Raw genomic sequence first — 20,584 nt, 5'->3', positions numbered from 1 at the left:
TAGCCTCCACTCGCTATTAGACTTTCGCACTTGCCATATGGGACTATTAAAGGGTGAGTGAAGTCTTCCTGATCACTCCCTGGTTCTCCAGTTGATGAATTAGCTTATGGATAGGAATCAGGGAGTCTCTGTTGGTGCGATATTGCTGCTGGTGCACCATTGTGGTAGCAATTGGTACCTGCTGTTCTTCAACCCTCAGCAGTCCCACAAATGAAGGGTCTTCTGAGAGGCTGGGCAAGGTAGATAGCTGCTTAATCTTCTCCATACTTAAGGGAGCAATGCCAAAACCCCACTGGTACCCTTTTGAGTCCTTGAAGTACCATCTGCTGAGGTGGCCTATGCCAAGGATGCACGGAGCTTCTGGGCCTGTCACAATATGGTGCTTTTGCCACTCATTCCCAGTTAGACTCACTTTGGCCTCCAATACAGTTAACTGTTGGGATCCCCCGTCACTCCAGAAATACCCCTTTATAGGTTGATGGCATTAGGGTACACTGCACGCTGGTGTCCACTAAAGCCTTGTACAGCTGCGGATCCAATGTGCCATGCCATTGGATCCCCACAGTCCAGTAAATCCAGTTGTCCCTTTCCTCTGCCTGGCCAGAGGCAGGGCTCCTCTAGTCCTGGTTGGAGCATCTATCACTTAATTCTTGCAAATGCGAAGAAGAGGTCCCTCCATCAGGGTGAGGAGTAACATCAGCCCTTCTACTCAATCGGGGGAACTGCCCAACAGAAACCAGAGCAGTAATTTTCCTAGGAGACCCACTTTTGGCTGCTGTATTTCCTCGCCATTCACTTACCCGAGCTGCTAGGGTCGAGGTAGGTTCGCTATCCCACTTCCTCATGTCTCCCCCGTGATCATGTGGATAGGGTGCCACGTGGTGTCCGTTCTGGGTACTCTCTCCCTCAAGCAGGAAAATGCTGACTCTTAATGGCTGATATACTGCTCCATCTGGGTAAGAGGGAATATATATGTTCTTCAAGGTGGTGGACCTGTTGGGACGGTTTCTCCACAGCCAGGATGCAGGCCCGTAGTGGGGCAGGGAGATTCTCCTCATATTGATGAAGCTGGCTGGACACAACATCCACCGTTGGTCCCATCTCATCTCTCCAAGTAATCGCTGCCAGCACACTGGTGTGTGATGATGGTGTGCAATGTATAAACTTCTGCGACATGGACCACATGTACTGGACTTCATCAGGCTCTTTGGGTGTCTGGTCATTGTCCAAATCACTATAAACCATCTCCAGCATGGCTAATTCCCTCAGGTGCTGGAGACCTTGGTGGTCCACTTGCCTACTTGATATACAATATCTTCCTTGTGGGGATACCTTTCTTTCACAGCTGCCAGGAGTCACCTCCAGAGGCTGAGAACCTGTGCCTCTCTCCCATTTTCTCTGTCAGCGACCTTTTCTCTAGAGAGGGATCCCAGCTGCTTGGCTTCCTTGCCTTCTAGTTCCTGTATACTGCCCCAGTGTCCAAGCATCAGAGCATTCAGGTGAGAATGTGCTCACATGGGTAACAACTGAAATCCCTTCATATATCTCGCAACTCATTCAGGGATAGGGATCGGGTGGTTTCTGACTCATTTATGATTTCTGTCTCTTCTTCCTCCTGTTGCTGTAATGGCTGTGCTTTAGAGCTGCCTGCTTCTTCCACTTCTCCCTCCCAGAACTTCTTAGAAGGAGCTTCTTCCCTTACTAAAGAAGCTGACTTCCACTTCCATTGTTTTATCTTGACTGTGGGGGTGACTGATACCATCAACGCTTGGCTCTCTGGTTTAGCCACCGAGCCTGTTATCTGTTTGTTGGATTCAGAGACCTCCTCCTCCCCTTGAGGGTGCTGGATAGTGTTAACTACCCTTTGACCGGCTCAGGCCAGGCCCCAGCATAGTGCAGCAAGCTTTAGTTCTCCAGCATTGCTAGGGTCAGCGCATATGTCTTTCAATTTTATTTTATTTTTTCATTTTTGAGGCATTCCGCATTTGTCCAAGGGTGAAGTTCAAAACCTTCAGAGGAGACAACCATGACAGCTACCTGTCCATGAACTGCTAAAACAATCCTTTTCAAGATACAAGAACTATATACATTAACCACTCTGTTTTTCTTAGACTTGTGGTTATACAAGGGTATGTATGACAGAAGGTCACATTCATCATACCATGCGGCCCTAGCCTAGGCCCATATCAGATGAACGCATTTCACAGTCCCCCATCTCCTTTTTCATGGTATTGATTCATGTTTTCCTTTCCAGTCGAGTCAATACTTGCCGAATTGGTATCAATTTTGGATCTTTGTTTCTATTATCATCAGGGAATGGGTTTTCTCTTTCCCTGGTTCTGGGTCAACATGTACTGCAGATATTTGCATTCCTTGTATAACCGAGTGTATTAGTCCAATAATACAAGGTATTAAACATGGAATTATTAACAATCCTCCACAGATCCCCAATACAACCATCCTCATTTTAGCAAAACAATCACCGCCCATAAAGCCCCCTCCCATAATCCTCTTAGATCAATTCCATTCCAAGTTTGAACTGGGACATGTGCAATTTTCTTCATTTCTTTTACAAGTTCATTTACAGCTTTTATTTCTGTTGTGGTTTAACCCAGCGGGCAGCTAAACACCACATGGCGGTTTCCTCACCTCCCCCCCTCCCTCTCTGGGATGGGAGAGAGAAACGGGAAAGTGAAGCCTATGAGTTGAGATAAAGACAGGAAAATAATAATAACAATAATGACAATAGTGATGATAACAATACTACTACTAATAAAGTGTATGAAACAAGTGATGCACAATGCAATTGCTCACCACCTGCTGACTGATGCCCAGCCTAACACCAAGCAGTCCGGCCTTCCTCCCAGCTCTTGCTGCACCCCCAGCCTCCCCATTGGCAGGACAGAGTGAGAAGCTGAAACGTCCTTGGCTTGGTGTAAGCACTGCTCTGCAACAATTAAAACATCAGCTATTATCAGCACTCTTCTCATCCTAAGCCAAAACATAGCATTCTACCAGCTACTAGGAAGAAACACCCTCATCATCAATCTCTAAACAGCAATTACTAAAGTTAAATTTTCCACAGACTCCTCCTTCTTGTGCTAGTAAATAATCCAAAGCTAAGCGATTTTGATACAAAGCAGTTCTCATCTTGGTATTTTGCTTTGCAATTAATCCAAGTGCATCTCCGGTTTTATTTACAGCTATTTCTATTACAACTTGTAACCTAATTATGCTATTAAGCATATATATCGGGATCCTATAGCCCCAGGATCTGTCTTCTGCCCATGTACAGAATTTCACAGAATTTCTAGGTTGGAAGAGACCTCAAGATCATCGAGTCCAACCACTGACCTAACGCTAGCAGTCCCCACTAAACCATATCCCTAAGCTCTACATGTAAACATCTTTTAAAGACCTCCAAGGATGGTGACTCCACCACTTCCCTGGGCAGCCTGTTCCAATGCCTCACAACCCTTTCAGTAAAGAAGTTCTTCCTAACATCTAACCTAAAACTCCCCTGGCGCAACTTAAGCCCATTCCCCCTCATCCTGTCACCAGGCATGTGGGAGAACAGACCAACCCCCACCTCACTACAGCCTCCTTTAAGGTACTTATAAAGAGCGATAAGGTCGCCCCTGAGCCTCCTCTTCTCGAGGCTGAACAATCCCAGCTCCCTCAGCCGCTCCTCGTAGGACTTGTTCTCCAGGCCCCTCACCAGCTTTGTCGCCCTTCTCTGAACCCACTCAAGCACCTCGATGTCCTTCTTGTAGCGAGGGGCCCAAAACTGAACACAGTACTCGAGGTGCGGCCTCACCAGAGCTGAGTACAGGGGGATGATCACCTCCCTAGCCCTGCTGGTCACACTGTTCCTGATACAAGCCAGGATGCCGTTGGCCTTCTTGGCCACCTGAGCACACTGCTGGCTCATATTCAGCCAACTATCCACCATCACTCCCAGGTCCCTCTCTGCCTGGCAGCTCTCCAACCATTCCTCTCCCAGCCTGTAGCTCTGCTTGGGGTTATTGCGCCCCAGGTGCAGGGCCCGGCACTTGGCCTTGTTGAACTTCATGCAGTTGACCTCAGCCCATCAGTGCAGCCTATCCAGATCCTCCTGCAGAGCTTTCCTACCCTCAAGCAGATCGACACACTCACCTAACTTGGTGTCATCTGCAAACTTACTGAGGGTGCACTCAATGCCCTCATCCAGATCATCGATGAAGATATTAAAGAGGACCGGCCCCAGCACTGAGCCCTGGGGGGACACCACTAGTGACTGGCCTCCAACTGGACTTGACTCCATTTACCACGACTCTTTGGGCCCGGCTATCCAGCCAGTTTCTAACCCAACGAAGCGTGCGCCAGTCAAAGCCAAGAGCAGCCAGTTTCTTGAGGAGAATGCTGTGGGAGACGGTGTCAAAAGCCTTGCTGAAGTCAAGGTAGACCACATCCACAGCCTTTCCCTAGTCCACCCAGCGCGTCACTTTGTCATAGAAGGAGATCAGGTTCGTCAAGCAGGACCTGCCTTTCATAAACCCATGCTGACTGGGCCTGATCACCTGCTTGCCCTGCAAGTGCCGCGTGATGACACTCAAGAGGATCTGCTCCATGAGCTTCCCTGGCACTGAGGTCAAACTGACAGGCCTGTAGTTCCCCGGGTCTGCCCTCCGGCCCTTCTTGTAGATGGGCGTCACATTTGCTAGCCGCCAGTCAACTGGGACCTCCCCCGATAGCCAGGACTGCTGATAAATGATGGTCAGTGGCTTGGCCAGCTCCTCTGCCAGTTCTCCCAGTACCCTTGGGTGGATCCCATCCGGCCCCATCGACTTGTGCACATCTAAGCGCCGTAGCAGGTCACCAACCAGTTCTTCGTGGATAGTGAGGGCCACATCCTGCTCCCCATCCCCTTCCACCAGCTCAGGGTACTGAGTATCCAGAGAACAACCGGTATTGCCGCTAAAGACTGAGGCAAAGAAGGCATTGAGCACCTCCGCCTTTTCCTCATCTTTTGTAACTAAGTTTCCCCCCGCATCCAGTAAAGGATGGAGATTCTCCTTAGTCCTCCTTTTTGTGTTGATGTATTTATAGAAACGTTTTTTGTTATCTTTAACGGCAGTAGCCAGATTGAGCTCCAGATGAGCTTTGGCCTTTCTAATTTTGTCTCTGCACAGCCTCGCTACATCCTTAAAGTCCTCCCTAGTGGCCTGCCCACTTTTCCAAAGATTATAAACCCTCTTTTTTCTCCTAAGATCAAGCCACAATTCTCTGTTGAGCCAGGCTGGTCTTCTTCCCCGCCAGCTCGTCTTTGGGCACGTGGGGACAGACCGTTCCTGCGCCATTAAGATTTCCCTCTTGAAGAGCGCCCAGCCTTCCTGGACCCCTCTGCCCTTCAGAACCGCCTCCCAAGGGACTCCACCAACTAGTGTCCTGAGCAGCTCAAAGTCAGCCCTCCGGAAGTCCAATACAGCGGTTTTACTGGTCCCCTTCCTGGCCTCGCCAAGAATAGTGAACTCCACCATTTCGTGGTCACTCTGCCCAAGACAGCTCCCGACAATCACATCTCCCACCAGTCCTTCTCTGTTTGTGAAGAGAAGGTCTAGCGGGGCACCACCCCTGGTAGGTTCACTAACCAGCTGCGTCTGGAATCTATCACCACGCTCTCCATGTAGCTGGATCATAATAGGCAAATGCCTTCAATCAAGGGGTTGTGCCCACTTTCAGGGTTGATTTTGGCTTGTGTTACCGTTCAGCCTGTCGGGGTGATCCAGCTCCTGGAAAACGAATCACAATTTTATATGGGTTTAAAAAAAAAAGTTCTTATGTTATATTCTCGGGACAATCTGACCTTAATGTGGGAGAAGTCCGGTCGAGGCCCTCTCACTCAGCAGTCAATACCCATAGGGGTTGCCTCCCTCGGTAGACCATACACACCGCAGTGGAGGGTCCTGCCCCAGTCTTGCCTTCTCCCTTTTCTCCCTTCAGGCTTGTCCCCTTTATTTGGCGTCCTTAATTCATGCAGAGCCTCATTGCCAGAATATTAGTTCTTCCTTAGCTTTAATTTCAGTTCCCCAGGAGCAGACTCAACCTTCCAAGTTTTGGTAGTTACTGGTCCTTTTATTCTGGATGCGTGGGTCCAACCCCTTTCTGCTGTTCTCACAGCTGTTTCAGTAGTAAGTAAAACAAGATACAGTCCCTCCCATCGAGGATTCAATGATTCTTCCCTCCATGTTTTTATTAAGACCTTGTCTCCTGGTTGTATCTTATGAATAGCAAATCCTAAAGGTGGTGTTTGAGCCAGCATGCCAATTTCTCTTAGCTCTTGTAATCTCCTTCCAATAGTAATTATATATTTCTGGATACTACGATCCTCAACTACATTGTTCCCTAGAGGCATCCCTTGAAAATAAGGCATACCATATAACATTTCATATGGCGATAATCCAGTCTCACTGTGTGGTTTAGTTCTTATGTTTAAAAGTGCCAATGGTAAGCATTTCATCCAGGGCATTTGTGTCTCGATCATTGATTTAGCCAATTGTTGTTTTATTGTTTGATTCAATCTGTCTACTTTCCCTGAGCTTTGTGGGTGCCACGTAGTATGGTATTCCCACTGAATACCTAATGATTGACATAATAATTTTATTATTTTAGAAGTAAAGTGTGTGTCTTGATCAGAATCAATGTACTGGATTATCCCATATCTAGTGTTATAAACGAAGTCTCAACTCAATCTGAATTTAGTAATATTTATAAAAGAATATTTATAAAAGGTATAAAAGCTATAAAAGGCAAGTAAACAGCGCTGGATGTGCAGGGAGTCTACGCTCCACCAACACGCACACACAAACAGCAAACATTCTAAATATATAGAACATTGCTTTTACATACTAAACCCGAGTATGCCTATACATACGTACAATCAGTAAAGGTAACAAACAATCCTTTAAATTCCATGACTTACTAAACTTGAGTACTCCTATACATATGTACAATCAGAAAAGGTAACAAACAATCCTTTAAGTTCCACGACTTAACAGTCTCCATTTTCCTGATTACAAACAACAGTCTCCATTTTCAATTCCTTTTGAACAATGTCTTGCTTTATGTTGTCAAGCAACTCGGTCTTCAGGCCTTATGTATCCCGTTCTTCCCAGATCGAAGAAAAGCATATCCATCTCCTTTTCAAGGCCAATAGGGCCTGGGTCAAAAGGCACGTTCAGGTCAGCAGGGGGCGTAACAGCAAAGGCCTGCAATGGCTGTAGCAGCAGAGGGGCCCATGGAGTAGCAGAAGGATCAGTAAAGGAGCCTGCAGCTCCCTCACTATCTGGCAAGCCACACGTTTGTGATTGTGGCTCCACATGGCTCTTTAAGGCCTCAGAGACTGCTCGTCAAGTGCTGAGCAATCCCACTGCAACCTTGTCATTTTTAGTTGCAGAGTCCCACACCCTGACCTCAATTTGGTCCCATGTTTCAGGATCATAAACTGTCCAATTGTTAAGAAGGAGAATAAGCTGTAAGGTTACCAGGACAGTCTTTGTTTCTAAGGACGTATGATTCCCCATAATGCGCAACTGCTTACCAGTGAGAGGCAGTTGTGTGCGCAGGTCCGCTTCTCTCAGCTTGAGCTTCTCTCCAGCTCTGGTGTGCCTATTTCCAGAGACTTTAAGTACCAGCTTCTCTGAGCAGTTGGCCAAGTTTGGCCAAACCTATCTTCATTAGGCAATCAAAGTGCCTGTTCCCGTCCTGGTCTCCGTTCTGCCAGTCTGTTTCTCTTCACTCCTTTTTCCTGCTTCTTTATTGATGACATAACTTCATCATGTTGCCTTTTTGTTTTTTTATATTGAGGGCAGGCTCCCCTCTTATGCCCTTCTCTCCACAGCAGTTCTTTTCAAAACAACTTTTTCATTGGTCAAACAACTTTGAATGTAACAACAACAGCAAACACCCAGAAACATCCATGCCTTAATGGCTGGAGAACAAGAAACCAGCTGGAGAACAAGAAACCGGAGACTGCATGGAGTCTCCTGAATCACCCTTCTTGGTTCCCTCTAAACTCTTTTATATTCCTGATGGCCTCATCGTTAAGAGTCTAATGTTATCTCAACCATGGGGCTTTCCAACCCCCATGGCCACATTCCCGCATCTCCCTCTTCTTTATTAATATCAACCATTTTCTCGACACGAATTACCACTGCATATATAACATATTGTTTAGTTTTCCATTGCATTTTCCATTGCAAAGTCGGTCCAAAAATTCCATAGGGGTTTCTTTTGGACCTTCTTGGAACAGATTCTCAATTCCCAATTTAACCAGATTTTGGTATTTACCTTTCATTATTTCTGGGGTGCCTATAGTCTCAGTGTGGGGTCAGTCAGGGGAATGCAGTCGTCAACAGTTTACTGAACAGTCCCTTTGGCAATCTGAGCTCACCCATAAACTCAGATTGTTTTAAGAGTTAACTGCTTTTCTGTTTCCATGACAAGTCTCTCGGACCCATCATGGTCCCTCTGCCCCAGAGGGCTCACACTGGTGATTTTGAGATCCCAGCCTCCCGTTGAGGCAGAACTATTAACATTCCTACATCCTCTTTCCCTGCTCATTCAACTTCAAACAGCTCTGTTACATACTACATGTCACACCTTTTCCACAAAAATTTACATTTCAACAGGACCGAATTTCAAGCTGAATGCCAATTTTTCTCATGCACTTTGTTAGTAAGCCCATACAAAACAAGGAATCACTCCTGTGTATCCGTCAATATGGGGGTTTAAAAAGGTATTGAGGCCTAAATAAATTCCCTCTCCCCCTTCTTACCAAATTCCCAGGGCTCAGGCCCAAACCACCAAAGAAATGACTCTCTCCATTCTACTGCTTTGATAATCAGTCAGTCCCCTCCCCCCAGTACTTGGGAAACTGACCAAACACCACAGCAAATACACCAACACTTCTCAACTGTTAGTTACTTAGATAATGCTCCCGCCTTTTTCTTGTCACACTCAAAGCATTTAAGAGCAAAAAAAGGATCACAAGCTACATGGCCAGGCCCATATATTAGGCACCACCAATCAAAACTTGGATAAAACAGCCCTTCTTTTCGGTCTGTCACACACTTCGTTCGTCTCCGCCCACTCCTCTCGCAGAGAATACGGAACCATGGATTGGAACTCCGCACTCGCTTCACAGTGATGCTGCGTTTCTCACACAGCACAATCATGCAATCACACAGAGAGGCCTCTAGCACATCTCATTCATACCACAAGGATATAATTTAGAATGATAACCAACCAAACAAGTATTGTCTCTGACTGTGTTCTTCGTGGAGTGACTTATTCCACTTTGTTTTGAACCCTTACACTTACACAAATACTTTCAACACAAAATACCTGGACGTTTAAGAATAAGACATACAATTATTAACACTCCAGTTAGTATCCCTCCAGCAGCTGAAAACATACTGTTTGTCTGCTGCTTCAGGAAATCTTTGTCTGCTCTTGTGGTGAGCGGCTGAGAGTGGAGTCCCCTCCGAGCAAAACACTCAGGGTGCACCTAGGGGCGTCCTCTCTGCAGCCAATCCCGCAGCCAAACAGAGTGTCTCCTGCCTGGCTCACCAAAATGACTCCACAATCAGTAAGATTGTAAAGTAGGTATGTTTACTTGACGCTGGGTGGCACGGGGTGGGGGGGTAGCCCCACCAATGTCGTGTGCCTAACGTGGCAACTTGCTTTGGTTATAAAAGATCTGGTTCTCAGGGTCCAAGGGGCTCCTGTTATCTGGAGGTCTAAGCGCAGCACATGCACAGTACATTGCAAATGTAGCACATATTCATTCTTAATCAATCACTCTCTAATTTCTAATTCCATGTTTCAGGTGCAGCATACTTGCTCTCTTCCGGATCCACGGGTATTCTACTATTAACAGGAATGTTCAAAGCCTGATAGACCCAGTCCTTCGTGGACCCAAATATCGGCCAAAATACATGGGGTCTTAAGGGTTCTTTTGGTCATTCTATCATATAATACTGGACCATTTTTAATTTACTCTTTCATTTTCTGGGGCCCCTATTGTTCCAATTTCTAATCATTATTCCTAATGGACTTTCTGGTGGTATGTCTGGTAATTTGCTCCCTTTCTTCTGGTCCTTGGTCTTCGATTTTCTCTGACCCATATAGGAATTTTACCATGGCAATTCCCACAGCCCTTGGTTACCTTAGTAAGAGTGTCTTGCAGGGGGTTTAGGACCTCTCACCCACCCACGAATCGTATAGGAATTGCTTCGGTCCTTCATCGGCCAAGTCCCTCGCGGGTGATTGGAACTGCGGTTAGAAGACCTCCACACTCACTTCGGAACTGAGTTCCGTCTCAGTCACACTCTTACACACACAGGCAACCGAATCCCACCCAACCGAACGGTATACGCCTTAAACACTTATGACTCCGTTGTCTTCGTTCAGATCTTCGCGCGCAGAATTACAGGCAAAATACAGTGCTGCAGCCGGCAAGGGAGCTTGTAAAAAAAATCAAAATCTTTGCTTACCTTTATTCAGGTTCAACATGGCGTTAGTCCCGACCTGACTTGATCAGGAGCCACCAAATGGTGGGGCGCCCCTCCTAGATCAAATCAGAATTCAGGAACCAAAGCCCTCCCGGACGAGCCCCCATTTGTAATAAATGGCTCAGTCTTCAAAATAGGACTATAATAAAAGTTTACAATTTATTAAAGGAACAGAGGTAAGCAAACAGCACTGGGTTTGCCGGGAGCCTCTGCTCCACCAAGAAGCACCCCAGTTACATCAAGCAGCTGATTTTTATGCTCCTAGGCTAATACATATTCATTACTGTTATAAGTGAGACCACGCAAATTTTCTGGTCTATCAAAAGTGTTTTATTAATTAATCAATTAAGTAAGCAGGCACAACCAAAACAGCACTGGGCGGCTGGGGAGTCTCCACTCCACCACAACACGCAACTTCCCTTTCCAGTGTTGCTGTTTTATAGCATTCAAGTTCCGGCTTGTCGAGACTTGTCGAGACCTGTCGACTTGTCGACTTGTCGAGACTTGTTCTGAGGCTGCGCAGTCTGTTGTTGGGGGTCGTTATTCTTCCTCTGGTGATCACGCGTTGTGCTTGTGTTCAGGTGGGGGCAAAACAGGATGTCTTGCAGTGGGTGGGTGGTATCTTACAGAATCTTTGTTTTAATAAGGATGTTTACCCAACCCCCCTTCCCCATTTGTCCCCATGTCACAATGCCGTGATGTTGCGAAGCACGGACGAAAGCACGACAGACACCAGCCGAGTCAGATCATGCTTCACCATTTTATTGCCCGAATAGCCCAACTTTTATAGTGAATTTTACAGGGGTGGACAGTGTTTCACACAAGATTATTGGTCAAAAGCACTCAGACAAACCGTTAAGAAAATAACACCACCTGCAAGAAAAGAACCCCCCTTTTGATTAGAAGTTAGGAAAACAACCCCCTTTGTGCTTAACGGCCACGTAGACCTAGTCCTTGAGGCCAGCTGCTGATAACAATATTATCTGAGTTCCTTAATTGGGTGATGTGGGAGTCATTGCAGTGGGAGCTTCTCACAGTTACTCTGGCAGCTTGGTTTGCTCAGCTACAGCAGGCCCTGAGATTTCTAAGGCCTACCCCTGGTTGCTTAAAGCAAGCTTAGATCGAACAATTATGCCAATTCCCAACACCATGAGTTGTGAAACCTTATCTCCTCAGTAGATTCTTTAAATTCTCAAGGACAATGAACAAACTCCCTACTAATTTATCACAATTACTACTTCTAAAAAAAACAGGGTTATTATAATTAGTTTCCAGAATCCAAACCCTCCCACTGGAGCATGCGTATCAGTCTCCGGTGGTCCCTCTGGGGGTCTCTTGTGCTGAAGGCTCATAGTCTTCCTCCCAGGCTTTTTTTCTTGTCCTTCTCCTATGTCCATCTTGGCTGTATGTCAGAGACTTGTGCAACATCCCCTGCAAGCTTTGTCTTTTAGTCGTCCTTCAGCTTTCCCCTTCTCCTTAATCTCCTGGCCAGATATCAGAGACTTGCATAGTGTCCCATGCAATAGTCATAATAGCAGTTATTCTGAAACTCCTCAGATATCAAAGACTTCAAGGAAAAGTCTACAAATACATTTCCCTTCAAGCTCTCTATTGACACGAATTGCTAAAACATTCCTTTGCAAGATACAAGAACTATATACGTTAACCACTCTGTTTTTCTTAGACTTGTGGTTATACAAGGGTATGTAAGACAGAAGGTCACATTCATCATACCATGTGGCCCTAGCATTGTTCCGTATTGACACGAATCAGATGAACACATTTCGCAATATCCTCCCACACACCTTGCTGCCCACCATCACACTGTCTCAGGGTGGATTCGTGGGTGGTATTCTTAACTGTTTAACCTTAGGGAAAAAAACCACCACCAACAACGACAACAAAACAAACAAACAAACTGTTGCATTAAGGTGTGTAGCCGATTAACCTTTATGGGTCCAGTCGGATTTACCAATAACACATTAACCGTTATGGGTCTGTTCGGATTCAGAGCACTGAACTACCCCGGTCACGGATTCACCAATGACATATAACCACCCATACTCTAGTCGCGTTTAATGAGAACTATCACGACTAGGAACAATGCAATCAAGGGCATAAATTTATTACAGCAAGAGGCACACAGGTTCTTTGGATTGGCAGCGATAGTTAATGTCTGCAAAAGCAAGCTAGCATGCATGAAATACACAGGTGACACAGGCACGCAGCCCGGAAATTAACATGTTAAAAGGACACAAAGACTCTATAGAGATTTCTAAGTTTCCGCGGAGACACACGGTATAACCAAGTGTTCAAATCTCACCCAAAGGTATCCCAATGAGGGGAGGAAGAGAGGCTCAGCCTGTCACTGATCCCAGGAGTCAGGAGGTCCTCGGGATGGTATCTTCCCTGATGGTGGTACCCCCCCTGATGGTGGTACCTTCCCTGATGGTGGTACCTTCCCTAACATCCCTTCTCTCTTAGGCCAATTTATATTATTTTCTATCTTTTAGGTGGAGCTTGAGTGACTCTAGTCAAGCATATCTTAATTATGATCTGTGAAAAGTTTTCCCATCTCCATTTAAAGGTATAGGCTCCGAGAAATTCAGAGTGCATACTCAGTGAGGGGTGATTGCACCTTGGAGGTGGGTAGCTTTTGGGATGGAGATGTGTTTTGGTATTATAATGATATTATAATGAGCAAAAGTACACTAGGGGACAGCATTTGTCAAAACATGACAGGTCCTTGGCTCAGGGTAGCAAAAAGTGCAGCTTATTGGTCTCGGTGTGCACAAGAACAATCGAGTCCCCACCTGGTCACAGAGCCCGGACATGGTGTCTCCACTCCACTCTACACTCCACACTGTTCCTTAGAATCAGCACACCAGGTTCCCCCAGCGCAATAGCATCTAAGGTTGGAAGCCTAGGGAACACTTAGGTAATGCAGCTACGCCCTACCCTGAAAGTCTCTTCAATGCTGTACATTTTCTTTAAAATGTGAATGTTAGTTTTATTTTCTTAGTTACTTTAAGCAATTGCACCACACAAACAAACAAACAAAAACAAAAAAAAAAAACATTCTGAAGACCTAGCAATAGGAGTATACTAGTTAGCCATGGATGTTCACAACACTCAAAAGCTATTGTAATTGGCCCATAGAGAAAGAAGGCGGTAGTACCATTCCTGATATCGTCCACAAACTGAATTCCAAAGAAGGAAAAACAGAGAGCGTAGTTGTTAATATTCTCCAAGAGATAGTTCCCAAATGACAGAGATAGCTATGTAGGGCCCAAATACCAAATTAGGCTCAAGGCCAGTGCTTTACAGCGCAGAGAATTGAGAATTGGAAAAAAAAACACACACACACACAAAAAAAACACACACACAAGAAAAAAGCAGGCTTCAACAGACTCTCAGATCTGATCTATTGTAGAAGGGAGAACATGGCATGGATCACATAAAACAGGATCACATGGAAAAGTATTAAGAGCAAATTAGATAACACTGCTACTAGCAACTGTTAACTATGATAGTTTTAAGTTCTCTCTAAAGTGCTCTGATCAAATATATTTTTATCTCAACCCTTCGAGCCCCACTTTGGGTGCCAAAAAGGACTGTGGTGGTTTTACCCTGCTGCGCAGATGAACTCCACCACAACACAAAAAGAACTTATTTTTCAAAAGAAGAGGGGGAGAGGAAAGTATGGTAGAAAGAAAAGAAAAAAAAAAAAAGCTCACATGTTGAGATAAGGATAATTTAAGTACAGGAAAAGAAAAAGAAAATAAAACAACCAAAAGCCACACAGAAGCACAGTATGAAGGAAAAAACAAATTCTCTACTTCTTATCAACGAGCAATGTTCAGCTATGTCTTGGGAAGCAGGACCTCAATACACATAGCAGTTGTTTGGGAGGACAGACATCTTCATAATGAGAGCCCCCCCACACACACACACACACTTCTCCTTCCCCTTTCTCACCTTTTATTGCTGAGTGGGATATTATATGGTATGTAATATCCCTCTGGTTGGTTTAGGTCAGCTGTTCTGGTGATGTCCTCTCCTGACTTCTTGCCCACCCCCAGCCTACTGGCTCTTGGGGGGACTTTGGAGGGAAGCTTGATGTTGTGCCAGCACTGCTTAGCAATAGACAAAACATTGGTGTGATAGCAGGGCTGTTCTAGCTGCAAGTGCAGAGCACAACACTGTATGGGCTGCTGCAGGGAACGTTAACTCCATTCTGCCAGACCCACTACAGGAGGGCATCATGTTCTTTGTGGATAATGGAAGAACAAAAAGTGTAAGAATAAAGGAAGTTTACCTGAAGTTGTAAATCTTGTATGTTTTGAGTATTTACCTCTGCTTCTCAATGAATGCTTTAACAACTCTAAAATTAAAGTAGCTCTATAATGTGTTGCCACAGAAAAGTACAGATGATGTAATTGTACAGCAACTTTGAAGAGCTTTAGAGGCAAATTAGTGACTGATTCTGTAACACACTTAATTCTGTTAATTATTCCATTTTTTGTAGAAATAATCAGTATAAATGTTTATCATTGTCCTGGTTTTGGCTAGGACAGAGGTAATTTTCCTCCTAGTAGCTGGTAGGGTGCTGGTAGGGTGCTGGTTCCTCCTAGTAGCTGGCTGGGATTTAGGATGAGAATAATGTTGATAACATGCTGATGTTTTAGTTGTTGCAGAGCAGTGCTTACACAAAGCCAAGGACTTCTCAGCTTCTCACACTGTCTCAGGACTGTCACAGTGGGCAGCCTGGGGATGCAGCAGGAGCTCGAAGGTGACAGAAACAGGACAGCTGACCCAAATTGGCCAAAGGGGTATTCCATACCATCTGACATCATGCTGAACAATTAATATGGGGTGGCTGGCCAGGGTGGGGAGACCAGCTGCTCTGGGACAGGGTGGGCATCTGTCAGCGGGTGGTAAGCAATTGCATTGTGCATCACTTGTTTCATACATATTATTATTAGTAGTGCTATTATCATTATTATTATTATTTTCCTTTCTTTTCTACCCTAATAAATTGTCTCTATCTCAACCCACAAGCTTTCATTTTATTTTTTTTTTCCGAATCTCTCCCCCATCCCAGAGAGGGAGGTGGGGGAGGGTGAGCCAACTGCTGTGTGGTGTTTAGCTGCTGGCCAAGTTAAACCACTACAGTCTTTTTGGTGCCTGACATGGGGCCCAAAGGGTTGAGATAATGACAGATCTGACCAGATCATCTTAAAAAAAAAAATGTTATAAGCATTAGACCAGTTTAATAGTTGCTAATCACAATGTTAATTTTTTTGATCTCAGGTCTGCCATGCTTGTTTTCCAAATTGAGTTATATAGCACATTACTTACTGTATGTGTTCCCTGTCTTTCTGCTTATCGTTTCTGGGGGCTGGTATAGGGTTATTATTTTGCTGTACTGTGTAACGCTGGCTTATGATTATGATTGAATTACTGTCCATCAACTCCATACTTTGGAAGCCCTATCTCAGAAACTATTAATAATTACACCTTTTGCCCTTTTTCTTTGGTAAGCCAATCTATGGAGGGGACGAGGGAGATGTTTTTTCCCACTTGTTCACTCTCCCTTTCTCCTTCACCTCCCCCTTCTCTTCCAGGTGAGTTACAATAATTCTCCAAATCTTTGAATATCCTTGGGATGTTCAGACCAGCATGTTCACACTGTTATGTCTCCCGAATGCATTTCAGGTTTTAAGGTTAAACAACTACTTAGGAATGTCATCCAGAGATCTGTCCTGAGGCAGCATAGATAAGAGTGGCAGGGAGTGTGGGCAGATATGGGCAGGCATCTAGAGGGAAGTCGGTCAAGGGAAGTGATTGTCCAGTTCTACTATGCGCTGGTGCGGCCTCACCTCGAGCACTGTGAGCAGTTTTGGGCACCGAAATACAAAAAGGACATGAACCTACTATTGGAGAGTGTCCAGAGAAGGGCTACAAAGATGGTGAAGGGCCAAGAAGGGAAGACATATGAGGAGCAGCTGATGTCACTTGGCCTGTTCAGCCTGGAAAAGAGGAGGCTGAGGGGAGACCTCATCGCAGTCTACAGCTTCCTCAAGAGGGGGAGCAGAGCGGCAGGCACCGATCTATTCTCTCTGGTGACCAGCGATAGGACCCGAGGGAATGGAGTCAAGCAGTGACCGGTGAGGTTCAGGTTGAATATCAGGAAAAGGTTCTTCACCGTGAGGGTGATTGCACACTGGAACAGGCTCTCCAGGGATGTATTCACAGCACCAAGCTTTTCGGAGTTTAAGAAGCTTTTGGACTATACTCTCAGTCATATGGTCTGAATTTTTGGGTAGACCTGTGTGGAGCCAGGAGTTGGACTGGATGATCCTTGTGGGTAACTTCCAACTTGGGATATTCTATGATTCTATTCTGTGATACTATGAACTCATGCCACTGCTGAGTGCTGCAGTGCCGGACATGATAGAACTCCAGTACGAACTGGAATCAAAGACAGTCAAGTGGTACGCCACAACTGATATCACTAATGCATTTTTCTCCATCTCTTTAGCAGCAGAGTACAGGCCAGAATTTGCTTTTACTTCGATGGATGTCCAATTCACCTGGAATAAAATTCCCCAGGGGTAGAAACACAGCCCTACCATTTGCCATGGACTGATTTAGTCTGCACTGGAGCAGGGGGAAGCTCCTGAACACCTGCAGTACATCGATGACATAGTCGTGCAGGGTTACAAAGCAGAGGAAGTATTTGAGAAAGGGAAGAAAATAGTCCAAATCCTTCTGAAGGCCAGTTTTGCCATAAAACAAAATAAAGTCAAAGGACCTGCACGAGAGATCCAGATTTTAGGAATAAAATGGCAAGATGGACGTCGTCAAATCCAAATGGATGTGATCAACAAAATAACAGCTATGTCTCCACCAACTAGCAAAAAAAGAAACACAAACTTTCCTAGGTGTTGTGGGTTTTTGGAGAATGCACATTCCAAATTACAGTCTGTTTGTAAGCCTGCTCTATCAGGTGCCCCATAAGAAGTACGATTTCAAATGGGGCCCTAAGCAACAACAAGCCTTTGAACAAATTAAATGGGAGATAGTTCATGCAGTAGCCCTTGGGCCACTCCAAAGAGGACCAGATGTAAAGAATGTGCTCTAAACCACAGCTTGGGAGAATGACCCCACCTGGAGCCTCTGTCAGAAAGCTCCAGTGGAAACTTGAGCTTGACACCTCGGGTTTTGGAGTCAAGGATACAGAGGATCTGAGGTCTGCCACACGGCAACCGAAAAGCAGATATTGGCAGCGTATGAAGGTGTTCGATCTGCTTTGGAGGTGTTTGGTATTGATGCACAGCTCCTCCTGGCACCCAGACTGCCAGTACTAGGCTGGATGTTCAAAGGAAGGGTCACCACTACACATCATGCAATGAAGCTGTTGAGGGGTCTGGAGAACAAGTCTTATGAGGAGCGGCTGAGGGAGCTGGGATTGTTCAGCCTGGAGAAGAGGAGGCTCAGGGGCGACCTTATCGCTCTTTATAAGTACCTTAAAGGAGGCTGTAGTGAGGTGGGGGTTGGTCTATTCTCCCACATGCCTGGTGACAGGATGAGGGGGAATGGGCTTAAGTTGCGCCAGGGGAGTTTTAGGTTGGATATTAGGAAGAACTTCTTTACTGAGAGGGTTATTAGGCATTGGAATGGGCTGCCCAGGGAAGTGGTGGAGTCACCATCCCTGGAGGTCTTTAAAAGATGTTTACATGTAGAGCTTAGTGATATGGTTTAGTAAAGGACTTGTTAGTGTTAGGTCAGAGGTTGGACTAGATGATCCTGGAGGTCTTTTCCAACCTAGATGATTCTGTAATTCTGTGATGTTACATGCAGTAAGTGGGTTGCACTGATTACTCAGCGGGCTCGAATAGGAAACCCCAGTCGCCCAGGAATCTTGGAAGTGATTGTGGACTGGACAGAAGGCAAATGTTTTGGGATATGACCAGAGGAGTAGGAAAGTGACCCATGCTGAAGAAGCCCCACTTTACAACAAGATACCAGAAAATGAGAAGCATTATGTCCTGCTCACTGATGGGAGCCTCAAGCCAGCCAGCAATTGGCCACTGACCAAAGCTCATATTTAACACTAGCCAATTTACTTTATCTCAACCTTGTTCAAGTTGTTGTTTCTACCGCTTGTTTCCTCATTATCTATAACTCAGGGATGTGTGAAACAGCGTGAAGCCACCTGTGAATGGTGTTTATGAAAGGCATGGGTTTATGAAAGGCAGGTCCTGCTTGACAAACCTGATCTCCTTCTATGACAAAGTGACGCGCTGGGTGGATGAGGGAAAGGCTGTGGATGTGGTCTACCTTGACTTCAGCAAGGCTTTTGACAACGTCTCCCACAGCATTCTCCTCAAGAAACTGGCTGCTCTTGGCTTGGACTGGCGCACGCTTCTTTGGGTTAGAAACTGGCTGGATAGCCGGGCCCAAAGAGTCGTGGTGAATGGAGCCAAGTCCAGTTGGAGGCCAGTCACTAGTGGCGTCCCCCAGGGCTCGGTGCTGGGGCCGGTCCTCTTTAATATCTTCATCGATGATCTGGACGAGGGCATTGAGTGCACCCTCAGTAAGTTTGCAGATGACACCAAGCTATGCGCATGTGTCCATCTGCTTGAGGGTAGGAAGGCTCTGCAGGAGGATCTGGATAGGCTGCACTGATGGGCTGAGGTCAACTGCATGAAGTTCAACAAGGCCAAGTGCTGGGTCCTCCACCTGGGGCTCAATAACCCCAAGCAGAGCTATAGGCTGGGAGAGGAATGGTTGGAGAGTTGCCAGGCAGAGAGGGACCTGGGAGTGATGGTGGATAGTCGGCTGAATATGAGCCAGCAGTGTGCTCAGGTGGCCAAGAAGGCCAACGGCATCCTGGCTTGTATCAGGAACAGTGTGACCAGCAGGGCTAGGGAGGTGATCGTCCCCCTGTACTCGGCTCTGGTGAGGCCGCACCTCGAGTACTGTGTTCAGTTTTGGGCCCCTCGCTACAAGAAGGACATCGAGGTGCTTGAGTGGGTGCAGAGAAGGGCGACAAAGCTGGTGAGGGGCCTGGAGAACAAGTCCTACGAGGAGCGGCTGAGGGAGCTGGGCTTGTTCAGCCTGGAGAAGAGGAGGCTCAGGGGCGACCTTATTGCTCTCTATAGGTACCTCAAGGGAGGCTGTAGCGAGGTGGGGGTTGGCCTGTTCTCCCACGTGCCTGGTGACAGGACGAGGGGGAATGGGCTTAAGTTGAGCCAGGGGAGTTTTAGGTTAGATGTTAGGAAGAACTTCTTCACTGAAAGGGTTGTGAGGCATTGGAACAGGCTGCCCAGGGAAGTGGTGGAGTCACCATCCCTGGAAGTCTTCAAAAGACGTTTAGATGTAGAGCTTAGGGATATGGTTTAGTGGGGACTGCTAGCGTTAGGTCAGAGGTTGGACTCGATGATCTTGAGGTCTCTTCCAACCTAGAAATTCTGTGATTCTGTGATTCTGTGAATTCCTTTCCCACAATTCCCCCTCTTTTATTTTCAGTCAACCAAACACTTTTTATAGATTTTTCTATCAAGCACCGCAGACATTGCAATAAGCAAGGTACAATAAGCAACAGGGTGAAAATGTCATGCAGAATTACAATTGTAAAGTAGTGTGCCTACTAGGATCGACATCAGTTAACAATCCACTAAGCGCTAGGGATGTTGCTTCGCAGCGATGCTGCTTCTCACTCGCACATCACAATCACACAATCACGCAAAGAGGCCTCTTGCACTTCTCATTCATACCACAAGAGAATATCACTTAAAATAATTTGTCCGCAGCTTCAGGAGGTCCTAGCCTACTCCCGTGGTGAGCAGCTCAGAGTGGAGACTCCTCCAAGGAAAATGCTCGGGGTGCACCTAGGGGCGTCCGCTCCACAGTCAATCCCACAGCCGAGCAGAGTGGCCTCTGGAACAAGGAATGATGGTATTATAGTTTTCTATAATTACACCAAAGAGATGCATTGCAATGTGGTGGTTTTACTCGGGTGG

Source organism: Netta rufina (assembly GCF_964035555.1).
Source record: "Netta rufina genome assembly, chromosome: W".
In the NCBI taxonomy this organism is placed as follows: Eukaryota; Metazoa; Chordata; class Aves; order Anseriformes; family Anatidae; genus Netta; species Netta rufina.
The sequence above is the reverse complement of the archived record's forward strand: the minus strand, read 5'-3'. Positions refer to the sequence as shown.